Source organism: Cherax quadricarinatus, chromosome 30 (genome assembly GCF_038502225.1).
Source record: "Cherax quadricarinatus isolate ZL_2023a chromosome 30, ASM3850222v1, whole genome shotgun sequence".
NCBI classification, from domain to species: domain Eukaryota; kingdom Metazoa; phylum Arthropoda; class Malacostraca; order Decapoda; family Parastacidae; genus Cherax; species Cherax quadricarinatus.
The window spans coordinates 36,959,097-36,975,882 of NC_091321.1; the positions used below are offsets into that span (position 1 = coordinate 36,959,097).

At 42.2% G+C, this 16,786-nt stretch overlaps 1 long non-coding RNA gene across 5 annotated transcripts in view; it reads left to right on the top strand.

Annotated features, from left to right (window-relative positions):
* Nucleotides 1-16,395, top strand: part of LOC138853440 (uncharacterized) — a 39,174-nt gene extending 22,779 nt beyond the window's left edge. For 4 of the 5 annotated variants that reach the window (XR_011392628.1, XR_011392627.1, XR_011392626.1 and 1 more), the window contains exons 2-3: nucleotides 14,759-14,832; nucleotides 16,254-16,395. This is a non-coding gene — a long non-coding RNA (uncharacterized lncRNA). Of the gene's footprint in view, nucleotides 1-5,177; nucleotides 5,203-14,758; nucleotides 14,833-16,253 lie in introns of those variants that run through there. The other variant, XR_011392625.1, reaches the window with a different exon arrangement.
* Nucleotides 16,396-16,786: the final 391 nt, after the last annotated feature.

Genomic DNA, 16,786 nt, shown 5'->3' on the forward strand with positions numbered 1-16,786 from the left:
AAGGCCCTGGTTGCTTGTGCCCGAGCTGAGCGGGAACTCCTCCTTCCACGTGGAGTCAACCAGTCCCCGTCCACTGTGGAGGCCAACGCAACTGGTGTAGGGACCTGGGATGGCTCCATCCTTGCCACTTGAGGAGCTACATCCTCCTGGCTTCCTTCCACGACCCCTATGGCCATCTGGGGGTGCAAGTCTTCTTGGGTAGGGGCTGCCGACGGACCTAGTGGCAGATTGGTAGGTACAGTAGTCTCCACTGCATCCTTGGCCTTCTTGGTGGGGGCTCCCACCTGCCCCACGTCGTCCTCCAACTCGTCCCCGCATTCCAAGGAACGTTTAGGCCGCTCTCCTGGATCTGTCATGGTGACTGTAGGTGTGGGGACAGAGCCAGCAGCAGAGCTGCTGCCTGTGACCTCACAGCCGCCCACACTGGGTGCAGAGCTGTGAGGCTCAGAGCCCCAGTCGGGGCCCGTAGCCACCCTCTCGTGGCTCACTGCTCTGAAGCACTGAACACAGTTCAAGGATCACCAGGAATGACGCTAATCTGTGCGTAAACTAACACAGATTTGCGAACACAACACACACTGTTTTCCAATCTTCGCCCAGTCGATAATCCTTATGAATTTATTTATATTAGGAGAAATCCAAATATTTTTAAAATAATGAATTTGTAATGTATCTCCTCAAAAACTTTACGCCTAAAAAAAATTACAATACTATAATACACTTTTGTTTAGCTATCAGTAAAGTAGAAATTTCACAACATACTCATATTGAAATATTCATTATTACAAAATAACTGGACTCTTACTAACGCATAGCTGAATTGGTACATTTCAGTGAATTTTGTTGGAAGTAATCTCTGAACATTCTTAAATGTTTAACTAATTACTATAACATTACAGCATTATATCTTATTAACCTTAACTAAGCAGTCCTCAGAACAACTATCCCTGAACTTATCGTACCATAACATGTTCATAATTCATCTTTAAAAAGTCAACTAAACCCAAAAAAATATACCCTGCTTGTATACAGTGACACTAGTAAAGTGTGCTTAATTAAACATCTGCATTCCATGAGCACCAAACACGCTTCATGTATCTACAGCTAACATACCTCATGATCACCAGGACCAACACCTGGTTATCCCTTCTAGGGTAACCAACCTTTGGTTCCCCTCCTTCCAGAATGCCATACATACCGTTCTCCACACATACTTGGATCGCGCATTCACATGGTTTACCATAATCATGTGGCAAGAGCTTACCCTAATACTGTGCACAGACACAACTGAATTGTATTTCCTCCTTAGTGACACAGAGACAGCTTACCTCAAGGTACATGATGCAATCAAGCAATCACGTGAGCGACTCTCTGTCAAATAACAATTCATAAAAACACACCTGATTAAAAGAGAGCACTATTATATGCTTACCCACAATCCGGGTTTATGTGCTGATCCAAACTCAATACAATACATGAAATGTTCCCAGCCACCAAGACACACACCTCCCTCACACACCTTACACCACACCTTTACTTATCAAGAGCATCACTTATGCCTACGCATACCTCAAGAAGCCAGCTTCATTTTACCCCTTAAGATTGCAACGCCCATAAGTCCCTGACGCGGAAGCTATGATATCCCTCCGAAAAGGTAAATGCCATCTGTTCCCAGTGATGTCCTTATTCTTCCGTTGCGTCCCATAAAATATCGCTGCCAGTGCCCTGATTCTCTCCCTTACTGACACATGTCTGTAAACCCATGACGTATACACAAAATCCGTGACTAGATAACCCATTGCGTTCTGCACCGGCACCCCCCCCCACATCTAAGCTTAACGCCCTTAAAACGCTAATCCCACCTCCACCCACCATATGTAAAACCCTACTAAACCACTCCCTCACTGGTTCCCACACCCTCCTGCACACGCCTATTTGCCAACTCTTCTCCATACGGCAATATATTGTGGAGAAATTTAAACATTACCTCCCTTACCACTCCCTTCAATGGTAACCCTTTTAAACGGCCCCATATATCACTCCACGCATACATCGGATATATACCTTCCACCTTAGCAACCACCTCCCCACCACCCACCTGAGCCAGTCTTCCTATCTTGACCTTGCGTGGGTCCCGTGCATAAATTAATAACCTCAACATTCCCTCACACATCTGGACATTTCTACCCCTCATCCAATGCTCCAAATCCCTTCGAACCCATGCCAAACCCGTGCCTGCAACCCTACCCTCCCTCAAATAACTGTGTTTAACATACATGCCCAAAATCCTTTGATGCAGCGCCATTAACGCCAGCCCTTCCCGGCATGCCGGAAGACACACAACATCTCTCTATAACCAGTCACATCCCCGAACCCCATATATATCGATATACACGCTTCAACAGACTCTTCTCATCGCACGTTTTCAGGGGATATATACCTACCACATGCCACAGCTTACCATAAAAAAAGTACATTCACCACAATAGCACGCTGATGTAACATCAGACCTGAACGCAATCCCACCAATCTACCCAGAACCCTATCCACAGCTTCTCTCGAATTCACCTCCCTCGCCTCCTGAAGGTTTCCCATATGAACAACCCCACACACCTTAATCTGACACACCAGGGGCCAGCCTTCTTCCTCTCCTAGAGTCCCACCCACGCCATCCCCCACCCTCATAAGCATAGACTTTTCCCTATTAACCGTCATCCCTGTTGCCCTTCCGAAATGCTCCACCAATTCACCCACCTTTCGTAAATCCTTTGACCTTCTGAATAGAACAGTGGTATCATCCACATAACCCACGATCCCTGGTTCCACAGCCACTTCATCTCTCTTCACTCCCTTACACTCGCTCGCACATACAACACCTTTGCCCAACTGACGATTTCCCTCCCAAACCCTTGCCACTGCATTAACTTCCACAGCGCCTCACGCTGCACACAGTCATATGCTGCATGCCAATCCAATGCTAATACCCCATCTTTATTTGCGCCCCCCACTTTCGTCTATAAACCTACGTATAATCCCTTGCCCCACACACATTGATCGCCCAGGTACACCATACTGACCCTCATCCAAAACTTTGTCAAGAACTCTTTTCAACCTATTCCCTAACATTTTAGCAAAGATCTTGTAATCACCACACATTAAAGATATCGATCGATAATCGTGTACGTAATCACAAGACTTCTTTTTCGGGTCCATGACCATCACACCCGTACGTTGCTGTTCCACCAACCTACCTTTGGTTTTCATAGCGTTAAATAAAACCACTAAAAATTCACGCAAACATTCCCAGTTTTCCTTATAAAAATCACAAGGAATAACATCAATCCCCGGCAATTTTCCTACACTCATACCCTCCACTGCCATTCTAATCTCCTTCTCGCTTATAGGTCCACTCAGATTCAACCGATCCTTATGCTCTAGATTAAACATAGCTATTCACCCATTTCCCCTAGCACCGCATCATTAACCCCCACTCTTTTGCCATGCATCTTGTACCATGCATCCACGAAGCAACCCATACCCTCTTTTGACATGAGCACCTGCCCCTGGCGATACCCCTCCAATTGCTCCTGGACCCTCAAGCTCATTATTTCCGTCGCCCTGTGACGTTTTTCCTGCTCTCTCAAGACATATGCCAAAGGACAGTCTCCTCATAAAACCTCATCGATTCCTCCCGCGATTCGTGCCGCATCAAATTCACGATTTTGAATGTCCCTAACAGTTGTTTCAAACCCTCAATCTCAGCCACTGGATACTCACCTCCTCCTCCCACATAGCATTCCTGCAGTTGACCTTCAAGGTAATGTAAAACACCATATTGAAATCTCCGCTCTTTCCTTCATCGCTTCTGATAAAAATCCCTCACCTTCCCCTTACCGACCGTGTCCCACCACTCAAGGATGACTACCTCACCAACCGTCTGCCCATTATCTCCACCAAGCACTCTCAAAAGATTCCCTCCCACCTCCTTTGTGCAATAACCCAACAATCAACTTCCAATAACCCCTGAAAAGCTTTGGCAATCCCTCTCAATCCAAGTCCACCAGAACCCCTTTGTGATCAAAGAAGCTCACATTCAATGCACAAACGCTGCTTACCCCTCACCCCCCGAGAAACAGATTCGATCCAGCCTCGCCTCATAATCGCGCCTAATGAACGTATGCATGACCCCACCCACCTCCTCCCCTCCCACGTCCACTTCATTCACACCTCGCAACAGATCCCCTAAATACCCCGAAAAAAAAAACCTTCTTCTAGGTTCTACGTCCTTATGTCGAACAATACAGTTCCAATCACCTCCTAGAATCGTTACGACTGGCAGTGATCTTAAATGGTGAACAAGGACATCCCTAAAGAACCTATTTTTGACGCCCATGTCTCCTTCCGCAGGCCATACACCCCTATGAAACTCACCTGAACCACCCGCCCCTCCTCCCCTACCTCACATCTTTGCAGAGAAAACGGGCTAGCTTCTTTAATTAACAATGCCACACCACCTTTCAATCGTGCAGAGCAACCCTTGTACACATCGTATCCATCAATCATTAACTCTCCCAATGATTTATAAGTGTGTTTTTGCAGGAACACAACGTCAGGTACATATCTCTTTAAAAATACCTCCAGACTCTTATATTTGTCTACTGACTTTAACCCGTTAATATTTAAAGTAATAGACTTGAAGGATTCAATGGAGGCTTGCCTTTAGACACCTTAACACTCTTAGATCCTAGACGAGCACCCCCACCTTTCCCCCACACCCCCCTGTGCCTTCCCCTTTCACATGCTCAACACACTTTGTTCCACCTGTACCTCTACGGGTCACATCGTGCCATGCTTTTTTCCCAGACCTTTGCCCAGGAGTCAAAACGTCATCACTATCGGTTATCACAGCAGCTCTCTTGTAAGAGCTATGATCTGCAACCATAGCCTCCTCTAGACTGTCCCTGTGGACGTCCACTACTACAACCTGCTCTGCTTCCACACCACACACAACCTGCACGTTGGGGCCTCCTGCCCTTGCCTCTACATCCTCGTTTTCCAACCCAGCATGGATCATCGCAGACGCCGAAACGTCCAGCAATTCAGGCAGAGCCTCCTGAATGGATGCCTCCATTACATCCTGAGCAATTACAGAATCCTCCTCGCCCATCGACGACACCAAGCCTATGTCCTCTCCAACTCCAGGTAGGGTCACACATGCAGAAGACAACTCTGTCTCCCTCTCTACCTCCTCACTCCACGTCTCCTGTGCCAGAGACTCACGCTGCGTTGCCGTAGTGTATATTTGCTGCTTCGTTGCAACATCTGTCCTTGTATCAGCCGTTGATCCTCCTCGTCGCGTAGGACATTGCGCCGCGATGTGGTCATATGTCCCACATAGTCGACACGTATGCCTCTGACCCATGTACGTAACGAAGACTTGAGTATGGAAGTCTCCATCACACTTGATCCAAGTGTAAACCCGTGATACTTCATGGAGGCGGACATTAACACCAGGGTTAACCGGCTTAACCACATCTTGGTACCTGGCCACCATATTTTCATAAGTGCTGCTCTGCCGGAATTTGACGAAAAGCCTTGAACTACCATTCAACGACACGCCATAGAGCTCCTCATTTGCGATGCTATATGTGTCTCTTAATATCGCCGTCAGCCAAAGATGGGTGTTCTGACTATTGAGCAAGACCTTCACAAGTTCAAGATGAACAGTGTTGACACGCCTACATCCACCTTCCGCCATTATGAAAGTACTGCTGCCTGCCACCAGGGGTTTAGAGAGCAGATCCACTGTCGTCCTCTCTACACAAAGACTGAGAGATGAATGAACTTACTTAATTACTTACTTATTTACCCTGGAGAAATTTTCTCCGCAAGCCCCTTCCAGGAGGGTTGAGTCCATCAGAAGGCTGAAGAGGGCTGAGAGATACCCTCTTTACTGGAGAATTTTGTCCACAGCGGGGAAGCTCTTCAGCACTGCGGGGAAGCTCTTTGATTCATTCCATCTGACTCCTGACTTGAGCAATTAATATTCGTAAAGTGTTTTACTTCAGATTTGGTGAACTCTGATTGAACAGTTTGAAATTTAAATTAAAACCTATATTTTTAAGTAGTCTCGAGAACGAGAATCTCTTTGATGATGTTGCTTCACACGTCTCTGACGATGATTATTTTGGGGATGACGTGGAACAAACTTTCTCTGAGAAAAACTTACCTTTTGTTTGCACATTACTTCCAATACAACGATACGTCCTTCAGTGCAAGCCTCTGTTCATCAGGAGCCTGTTCATGTGTTTATGAACTCTGGTGCACAAGTTAATATCATCAGGTCTAGTTTGTTTAAGGATAAACGGTTAAGACATGTTCTCCTCGTAGAACCAACTACTGTAACCTCCCTTAGTGGAGTAGCTGGTTCCCACCTGCGTGTCCAAGGTCAGACTTCCCTCACTTTTTCTAACCAAGGTCGAGACTTAACTGCTTCCTTCCTCGTTGTCGACCAGATTAGTTTCCCTGATGATGTTCTTCTAGGCTTTGCTTCCATGAGAGATTTACGTATTGTGCTCAACCCTTACCGATGGCATGCCAAAATTGATGATTTGATTGTACCATTTTGGGGTTATCAGCTTGGATCCGAGATCTGCCATGCTGCTGCAGAGTACGAAGTTCGGGTCAAGCCCTTCCAGGCCAGTGCATTTTCCAGTAGTGTACCCCAGTGATCAGGCACTGGTAACTTTGTCACTCCCGCCTGTGTTCCACCTACATCTTCAGGCATGCAAGATAGTATTTAGTTGCCTCAGGTGTCTGAGGAGCCTCAGAATACCTTGAGAGCTGAGCCTATCCCTGCAATGTCCGCTGGTTTGAGTAGTAGTTCCTCCACCGGGGACGTCTTGTTGGACAACGGCAAGTAATAGTAATGCCATCTCTTGTTGATGTCACATGTCGTCTACAGAAAGACGTTTCTGTCGCAGCTAGCGCCCTCACTCGAGTGTCTGTTGTTGTTCTTTGTGTTCCAGATGGTGACAATGTGATTCTTGCAAAGTAAAGGGTTTATTTGTTGAGCCATCCTTACATATTGTCAGAGATAGTAAGATCCACCTCTTCCTGGCCAACACTTGGTCACAGTGTTCGTCTCCGAGCGAATACCAATATTGTTGACCTTGTTCACTATCCTTACCCTGTTCAGGTAGAGGATGACTTGTCACCTGACCAGTGGGTCGGTGCTATTTCGACAGGGGAGAGCTCATCCACTTTTCTGGATGAATCCATTCCACCAGTGGAGGAGAAAGACTTAGCTCCCACTGACTTCCCAGACGAGGACAAGCGTTCGTTGATGCTGTTGAATAACCATCGTAAAACCATTGCCTTCCCAGGTGAAAAGATGGGTTTAACGAACTTGTTATCCCATCGCATCCCACTCAAACCTGGTACCAGACGCATTTTTATACCTGCGTACAGAATGCCTCATTCACAAATTGCTGTCGCAGACAAGGTGATCAATCAAATGCTTCATGATGGGGTTATTGCAATTGTAATTCACCCTGTAATGAGCCCTTGATCCTAGTACCTAAGAAGGACGGTACTTGGCGCCTAGTGATTGATTTTAGGAAGTTAAATGCGAAAACAATTCCAGATCGCTTCCCACTTCCTGTACTTGGTAACCTTTTACGCAACATCGGTGACAACTTGTTACAAGGGTTCTGGCAAGTTCCTCTCCACGAGGAAAACCAAGAGCTAACAGTATTTTCCACTCCTACTGATCATTATCACTTCTTCCGTATGCCATTCTCGAGGCTAATGACCAACATCTTTAGAGGCCTCATAGGCAATGCACTTATGGTGTACCAAGATGACGTAATCGCCATGTCCGAGGACGTGGACAAGCATTTGGAAAGACTGGATAATGTGTTGAGTAAGCTTGAAGAAGCCAATTTAAAGATCAAACTGTCAAAGTGCCAATTTTTGAGATCTGAGATCAAGTTTCTTGGTCACGCAGTCACTCCAAGAGGGGTTACGACTAACCCAAGTAAAGTTACTCCTGTGTCTAATTTTCCATCTCCCAAAACTGCTGATGCTGTAAGATCCTTTGTGGGCTTAGTAGGTTTTTAAAGATCCTTTATAATAAATTTTTCTTCCATAGCAGCTCCTCTAACTGAGTTGCTTAAGAAAGATGCTTCCTTCATTTGGACCTTCCATCAAGAAAGAGCATTCCAAACACTAAAAGCAAAACTAACTTCTGCTTCAATCTTGAAATTTCCAGATTTTAGTAAACCCTTCTATCTGACAACTGATGCTAATTCAATTGGCTTAGGTGCCGTACTTGCTCAGAAGACCGATAGCAAGCACAACGCAGTTGCATTTGCTAGTAGAGTCCTTACAAAGGCTGAATGTAATTATACAGTAACTGAGCGAGAAGATTTGGCAATAGTGTAGTCTTTGAAGCACTTCAGAGACATCATATATCAGTGCCCTGTTCAGGTTTTGACAGATCATGCCGCACTGATTCTCTTCTTCCAGAGCAAACTACCCACTGGAAGATTAGCCAGGTGGTCCTTGACCATCCAGGAGTTCAACCAATCCTTTGAACACTTGCCTGGCAGATCAAATGTAGTTGCAGATGCTCTATCGCAACATGTTAGTATAGTAACTGCAGACCCTCCATTAGTGCCAAAGATGTAAAGAATGCTCAAAGAACAGACCTCATGTGGTCTGGTGTGATCCGATTCCTGCTCCAGTAAGATCTTATTCTGACTGTGAAGCCACCAGCTCCCATTAGTGACTTTGTCATGAACCAAGAATTACTGTGTTGAACAGCCAAGTTGGGTACTCCAAGCAGAAGGGTATATCAATTAATAACTCCACAGTCACAAATAAATGTAGCTCTACAGCTAGTTTACGATGCACCAGGTGTTGCACACCCTGGTATGGATCGTTCTGTGAAACAAGCCAGAATGAAATACTTTTTGCCATGTATGGCAACTAATATTTCTGAGTATGTTAAGAAATGTAGTGTCTGTATGCAACATAAAGGAAATGTCAACGATTCAAATCCAATCCAGGTGTATCCCACCACTAGTGAACCGTGGAAAAGAGTTGCCGTAGATCTGTTAATTAATTTCCAATATTCCCTCCAAGGCAACAAACATCTCTGTGTTATGGTAGATCATTTCACCAGATAATGTGAGTTAGTGCCTATTGCAGATAAGACTGCCGAGATCGTAGCTAAAGCATTTAAAGAATGCATCATCTGCAGGCATATGACTCCAAAGTCCCTAGAAACAGAAAATTGAGTTGAATTCTATAATGAGATTTTTGAAATTTGTGTACTTTGTACAAGATCTCTAAGTCTACCATTGTTCCTCATCATCCTGCGAGTAATGGTTTAGCCAAACGAACCAATAAGAAAGTACTTGATGTCTTGAGAGCCACTATCAGCCCCAATAGTGAAACTTGGTATGAAGTCATACCTGATGTTCAGTGTGCTATAAATTCTGCTTACAATGCTTCGATAGGTAACACTCCACATTATGCATTGTATGGAGCAGACAAGCGTTTGTTTTATGAGTTGTTATATTCCATGCTGAAACCAAATTACAACCTTGATGATTTCATAGCAACTCGTACCAGTTTAGCTCAAGGTGTTTTCAGGAGAGTCCGAGAAACGCTTCGTAAATCAACAGCAGAATTTACGAGAGTTACTAATAGTCGTGCTAAGCAGAGCAAGATTAAAGTTGGTTCGAGAGTAATGCTGACTAACCTCAACAAACCATCAGCAGTGCCTAAGCTTTCAATTCAATTCAATTCAATTCAAGTTTATTCTCTATAAGGGTTACAATGCGGAGTTTACAGGTTTTGGGTATTGTGTGGTTTACATGTTATAAAATACTAATTACAGAGGGGACCACTAGGACACCTAGCCTGGTTAGGCATTTCGGGCAGACTTAGATTAATTCTTAACATTAAATCCTTAGAGATTATGGTATTAAGGCTAAGTGACTACATCATAATTTGTGAGTTTACCAATGTGAATGCTTTTGTTTTGGCACAAAACAAAGTGTCTATATTGGAGTATCATAGGCAAACTTATGACTAGTTAGGATTTATTATTTTAAGATTAAGATTAGTATTTCTGGGTTTATAGTCAGTGGGTGAGTGAGTGTAATTGTGAACCACCAGGTGGTTATCAAGTAGATAGTTGTCGGGGTGTATCAGGGAGATAAGATGTTTTCTAACTGTAGTTTTGAAAGTGATGAATGTGTCTGCAGTTCTAGAGTTTTCAGGTAGGGTGTTCCAGATTTTAAATCCTTTGAAATACATTGAATTTTTGTAAAGGTTTAGTCGAACATGGGGAATGTCATAGAGATGTTTGTGTCTGGTGTTATGCCTGTGGATCCTGTCACAACTATCAAGAAAGCGTTTTAGGTCAAGGTTAATATTGGAATTTAAGGCCCTGTAGATATAGATTGCACAGTAGTAAGTGTGGATGTTCTGAACAGGGAGTAAGGTTAGGTCTATGAAGAGTGGGGGTGTGTTGCCAGGGATGGGATTTAGTGATTATTCTTACTTCGGCTTTTTTGTTGGGTTATTATTGGCTTTAGGTGTGTTGCTGCAGTTGAACCCCAAGCACAGATAGCATAGGTGAGGAATGGATATATAAGTGAATGGTATAGTGTGAGAAGGGCAGTTTGCAGCACGAAGTATCGTATCTTGGAGAGGATCTCCACCGTTTTCGATACTTTTTTTGTTATGTGTTGGATATGGGTGCTGAAATTTAGGTTGTTGTCGAGGTGTAGGCCAAGGAATTTGCCCTCATTATGTCTGGCAATTAGAGTGTTGTCGCTCTTAATGATACCTATTAGAAAGGTAGGATTTAAAATATGCAAGCGCATGGCCTCTTATACCATAGTGGTCAAGTGTGTGGAGTAGGATGCCGTGGTCTACTGTGTCAAACGCTTTTCTTAGGTCAATAAAAATTCCTAGCAGATATTCCTTATTTTCCAATGCTGTGTAAAGCAGGTCTAGCATTTTTATAATTGCATCATTAGTGCTTTTATTTTTCCTGAATCCAAATTAGCATGGGTTGAGTATGTTTTGTGAAGTTATAAATGAATATAGTCTCCTGTGCACGAGTTTCTCAAAGATTTTGGATAGCAATGGTAAGTTTGATATGGCCTCTAGTTGTTTACGTCTGTAGGGTCACCACCTTTTTGTATTGGTGTAACCCTTGCTAGTGCTAGTTTCTAGTGACCTGTTAAAAAGTAATGTAATAGCATGTGAAAGGACATGCGCCACTCGCTTTTACAACAATGGTGGGACGTGAGACAGATTCCTTGAGTTATTTTTAAGTGACTTTATGATCGCTGTGACTTCCGTGGGCTCAGTTGGTACAAGATAGAAGGAATTTGGGAAATTCCCATCTAGGTAGTCCCCGGCACGGGCATTGGTATGTGGGATTTTACTGGCGAGATTAGATCCTATGTTTGAGAAGAAGTCGTTTATCTTGTTAGCTGTGTCAGTGGGATGCAGTGGTGCTTCATGAGGTTTAGTTAGGACAATATTCTTGTTTTTTTTTCAGTTTGTGGGTCCCTAGAATCTGGGAAAGTGTTTTCCAGGTCTTTTTTATATCTTCTCTTGTGTCAGTGAATCTACTGGAGTAGTATAGTTGTTTGGCTTTCTTTATTACTTTGGTGAGAACTGTTGAATAGTGTTTAAGAATATCTTTGTGTATTAAGCCCTGTCTATATTGCTTTTCATATTGGTGTTTCTTATCAATGGATTTCAGAATGCTGCTAGTTAGCCATGGGCAACCAAGTCGTTTATTCGTGATCTGTTTAGTTTTTATAGGACAATGTTTGTTGTATAGTCTAAGTATTTTGTTAAGAAAAATGTCTGTCCAATCGTCAATACCTTTGGCATTGGAGAATTCTGTAGGCCAGTCAACAGTCTCTAGGTCTGCTGTGAAATTCCTTATTGAGGCCTTCTCATGGAGTCTAAATGAAACTTTGTTGTATTCGAGTGGTGGCTTACTAATGTTTGTTAAGAGGAAGGTTGGGTAGTGGTCAGTAGTGCTGTCTGTGATTATCCCTGATTTAAGGAGGGCTAGTATATTGGTCCATATGTGGTCTATTATGGTTGCACTTGTCTCAGTCAGCCTGGTTGGTTTAGTTATTGTTGGTATGAGAAGTGTGTTGTTCATATTGTTGTTGAAATCAGTTATAGTCTGATCATCTGGTAGGCCAAGGTTGATATTGAAGTCTCCAGCTAAGAGAAGGTGGTTCTTGTTCATTTGTCTGTTTTATTAGTGACTTTAGATTCTCACTGGAGTTTGGGATGTTTGTGTGGGGTATCCGGTATATGGCACCGATTGTTATAGGCGTCTTGAGGTTTTTTACAGTAAAATTAGCAAAAATGTATTCCCCATATTCATCACTAAAGCAATTAGTGCTAATACAAGATAGTTGGTTAGAGTAATAGATTGCAGTACCATCCCAACTTGGTATGGTCTGCAGTTGTGGATTGCTGTGTATCTTGGTAGTGGGTAGATATCTATTGTGTCCTGCTTAAGCCAGGTCTCAGTAAGAATAATGCAGGAGAAGGGTGTCTTTAGTGACTCAAGGAGTGCCAGGAGGTCATCATAGTGTTTGCTTAAGGACCTGATGTTGTAGTTAAGAACTGATAGACTTTGAGCAGTGTTCAGGATAGTGCTGGCTTGTGATGCTGTGTAATAAAGGCAGTTACTTTCCAATAAGTTTTGATTGTGTGTTAGATTATGGAGGTTTAGATCAGGGTCAACGTGATCATTCATCTTTTAGGTTTAAATAGTGGTTGTTTATATCCTGTATTATGTGGTGAGTTCTAATACTGATTTCTGTAGTGGTGGGAGGTTTGGATAAGTATATCGCTAAAGCACTTTGGTCATGTAGAGTATAGTCACTAATAAACATAATGAAATTGATATTGTCTATGTGTTGTGCTAGAATGAGCTAAAGTACAACTATGTATAAACTAATACTATAAAAAAAAATTACAAGTGGCACCAGACTCACTCTTGTAATTGCACCAAGGTCTAATATAATGAATTTAGTGTTGTCTATGTATTGAGCTAGAATGAGCTAAAGTACAACTAGGTATAAACTTATAATATAAAAATACAAATTAAAATGGTACTTGCAATTGCACTAGGGTCTGATATAAGTTGTTAACAAAAACAATTGCACTAGGGTCTGATATAGGTTGTTAACAAAAACAATTGCACTAGGGTCTGATATAGGTTGTTAACAAAAACAATTGCACTAGGGTCTGATATAGGTTGTTAACAAGAACAAGCTTGATCAAAAGTTTGTTGGTCCTTATCGAGTAGTTGAGCATATCAATGGCAATAAGTATAAAGTTAGAGAAATTAGTATGGGTCAGTATAAAAAATTGCATTTAGATCATATGAAGTTAGTATGTGATGATGATGATAATGTTCCTACGCAGACTAATGTGACAGATGCTGACAGTCTCCCTGACTCTGTACCCTCTACCTCTAACACTCAGTCAGACCATCAACCTGAAAGTCTTTATTCCTTGTGTACATGACAAGTATTGAGAAACTCTCAAGTATCTTATGTAGATACTCATTCAGATCTCCGTCAATCAAGGCATGTGTTCACCATTGCAAAAGAATTCAATCCTCCCAGAGATCATAACTATTCTGCATATGTAAATCTTACCCTAGCAGAGTTGGATTTAAATCTACATAGCCTGTATAATTAGATGATCAAGTTGAATGAAGTTGTCAACTGTGTATTTTGTTGTTAGCTGATCAATTTTCATTTTTTTTTTTTTGTGCTCACATTCCCTCCGAATTCTGAGATTTGGCAGTAATGACCTGTGCGTGCCAGATCTGTCTTTTCTGTCAAATACTTTCTCCTTTGTAAATATATATTCTTCTTCATAATCTGTAGAGTACAAGAATACAGATCGATTGATCAGTTCTATCTTTTATTATACTGTGATTTTTTACTATAGTTCGTAATGCATTACATTTCCATCCATTAGAGTAATATCCATTCCAATGTTATTCATTCAATCGGGTATAACCCATTACCATTTCTGTGATTAGTTCTAAGTTCTATATGTGTTTGCTGTTGTACAGAATCAGCCCAGAGCCACCTGCCTGTTCAGCCTGTAGAGTAGTATTGTATGTTGAGACTCCATATGTAACATGACTGAGCTGTCAGCATAGCTACTGAATATGTTTGTGTAGCATATCTTAGTATCGTAGTTAGTACCATCTATATATTTTATATATACGATCCCTTGCTATGCTTAGCGTCTAGCACGTGACGTCACACAGTGCGGCTGTGTGCGTCCCTCACGATGCCTTTCTCTTAGATTCCGGCTAGGCATGGAGGAGACTATAGGCAGGCTGGGCCTTCCCTCACGACTCTGCAAATACACGTGCTACCATCCATACCCAAGTGTATTTCTACACCACCTTTATCTCCTAGAACCCCCATGTACAGAGAGAGTGATGTGCTTCTCCCAGGCCATTTTTATTTCTTTTATGTAAATGAAAAATTTTTGATGTTATCTGTAGTGAGTCTTAAAACAATATGGTATTAATGTTATTTAATTTTTTTACCTATTTAAATAAGAATTTCATTATTTTATTGGGGCATAACTGAAACTTCGCTTTCCAAGTCACAATAATGAACTTGGTAAAGTTGTAAACAACTTTATTTACATTTTCTGTACACAGGTACAAACAGAAGTGCAGACTATAAGACACAACACCATTAAAGGAACCATCAAGGAGTAATACACACCACTAAGGTAATCATCAAGGGGTAGTTTTCTGAGTACCAATATATTCATATAACCAATATTTCAACTATGTTTGAGTATGTGCAGAAGAAGAGCAATATAGGCAGATGCTTTATTATCTATTATAATGAAAAGAGAGAGAGAAAGCAAAGTGTGTTTGCTCACTGAAGAGCTAGTGAGAGACTGTTCAGCAGACCAGAGGGTAGGTAAAATGTCACATCATCTGGAGGTCAACCACTCACCCTGATTGGTTGCTGATGCAAATGTAGCCAAAAACTGAGGGGCTTGTCGACTTCCAAATTGGTTCATTATTGTTGTTAGGTAAGACACATATGCAACAGTTAGGTATCTTTATTTCGAAACGTTTCGCCTACACAGTAGGCTTCTTCAGTCGAGTACAGAAAAGTTGATAGAAGCAGACGAGACTTGAAGACGAAGTAATCAGTCCATCACCCTTGAAGTTTTGAGGTGGTCAGTCCCTCAGTCTGGAGAAGAGTATTGTTCCATAGTCTGAAACAATATGGAGTTGAAGTGACAGGATGGAGCCTTATATACCACCAGGAGGTGAGATGTAGGCCACTAGTAGAGGTAAGAATGTAGTCGTTGGTAGGTCAGGTCCCTCTCAAATCCAGCCATGCAACACAAGGGTATCTTGGTACAGACCTGAAATCAACTTGGACAACTTCTACTAGTGAGAATGGCTGGAGTTGAGAGGGATGTGACTTCCCAACGACTACATTCTTACCTCTACTAGTGGCCTACATCTCACCTCCTGGCGGTATATAAGGCTCCATCCTGTCACTTCAACTCCATATTGTTTCAGACTATGGAACAATACTCTTCTCCAGACTGAGGGACTGACCACCTCAAAACTTCAAGGGTGATGGACTGATTACATCGTCTTCAAGTCTCTTCTGCCTCTATCAACTTTTCTGTACTCGACTGAAGAAGCCTACTGTGTAGGCGAAACGTTTCGAAATAAAGATACCTAACTGTTGCATATGTGTCTTACCTAACAACCTGTCGGTATTTTTTACCATTTTTAATGGTTCATTATTGAGGAAGTATTGGATGCACATCAAAAAAATGCCAAGTAACTTGTAGAAGCCTCACCTCAGAAAATCAAAGTTTTATAATGTTCCTTATAGGCTACTTAATGAAGGATGAGGAATAGCCTTTGTTTATAAATTAAATAACTCTTAAGAGATTTTCATATTACAGACGAATATAACAGGAGTTCCATAAGCAAGTTGGATGAAGTTAATAAATCTTTATTGATTATTATATATAATATGTAGCAGTGTCAAAAAGGATTTTGTAGAAGCTAATGAGGATCAATATACTATTTAGTGACTATCATAGTAGCAATATGTAAAGAACACTTCTCCAAGAAAATGTTCATATCAAGTGAATTTCCTTTTCTGACGCAGATGGACAAAAGAAACGAGAAAGACGAGGTCTCTGCTTCTTGGATTCTCGATCGAATCAACCCAGGTATAAGCCCAACCAAACTCATTGGCGTCTATGACGAGATCTGCTCAAATTATGATAAGGTAAACCACTGTAAAAGGCATAACAATATGCGAAATAGCATTATATATTTTTTAACACATCGGCCGTCTCCCACCAAGGCAAGGTGGCCCAAAAAGGAAAAACTTTCATCATCATTTACTCCATCACTGTCTTGCCAGAGGCACGTTTACCCTACAGTTATAAATCTGAAACATTACCACCGTCCTTCAGAGTGCCGACACTGTACTTCCTATCTTCAGGATTCAAGTCTGGCCTGCTGGTATCCCTGAATCCCTTCATATATGCTGCCCTGTTCACACTCCAACAGTACATCAAGCCCTGAAAGCCATTTGTTTCCATTCACTTCTAACATGCTCATATATGCTTCCTGGAAGTCCAAGCCCCTAGCAAACAAAACCTCCTTTACCCTCTCCTTCCATCCTATTTTAGG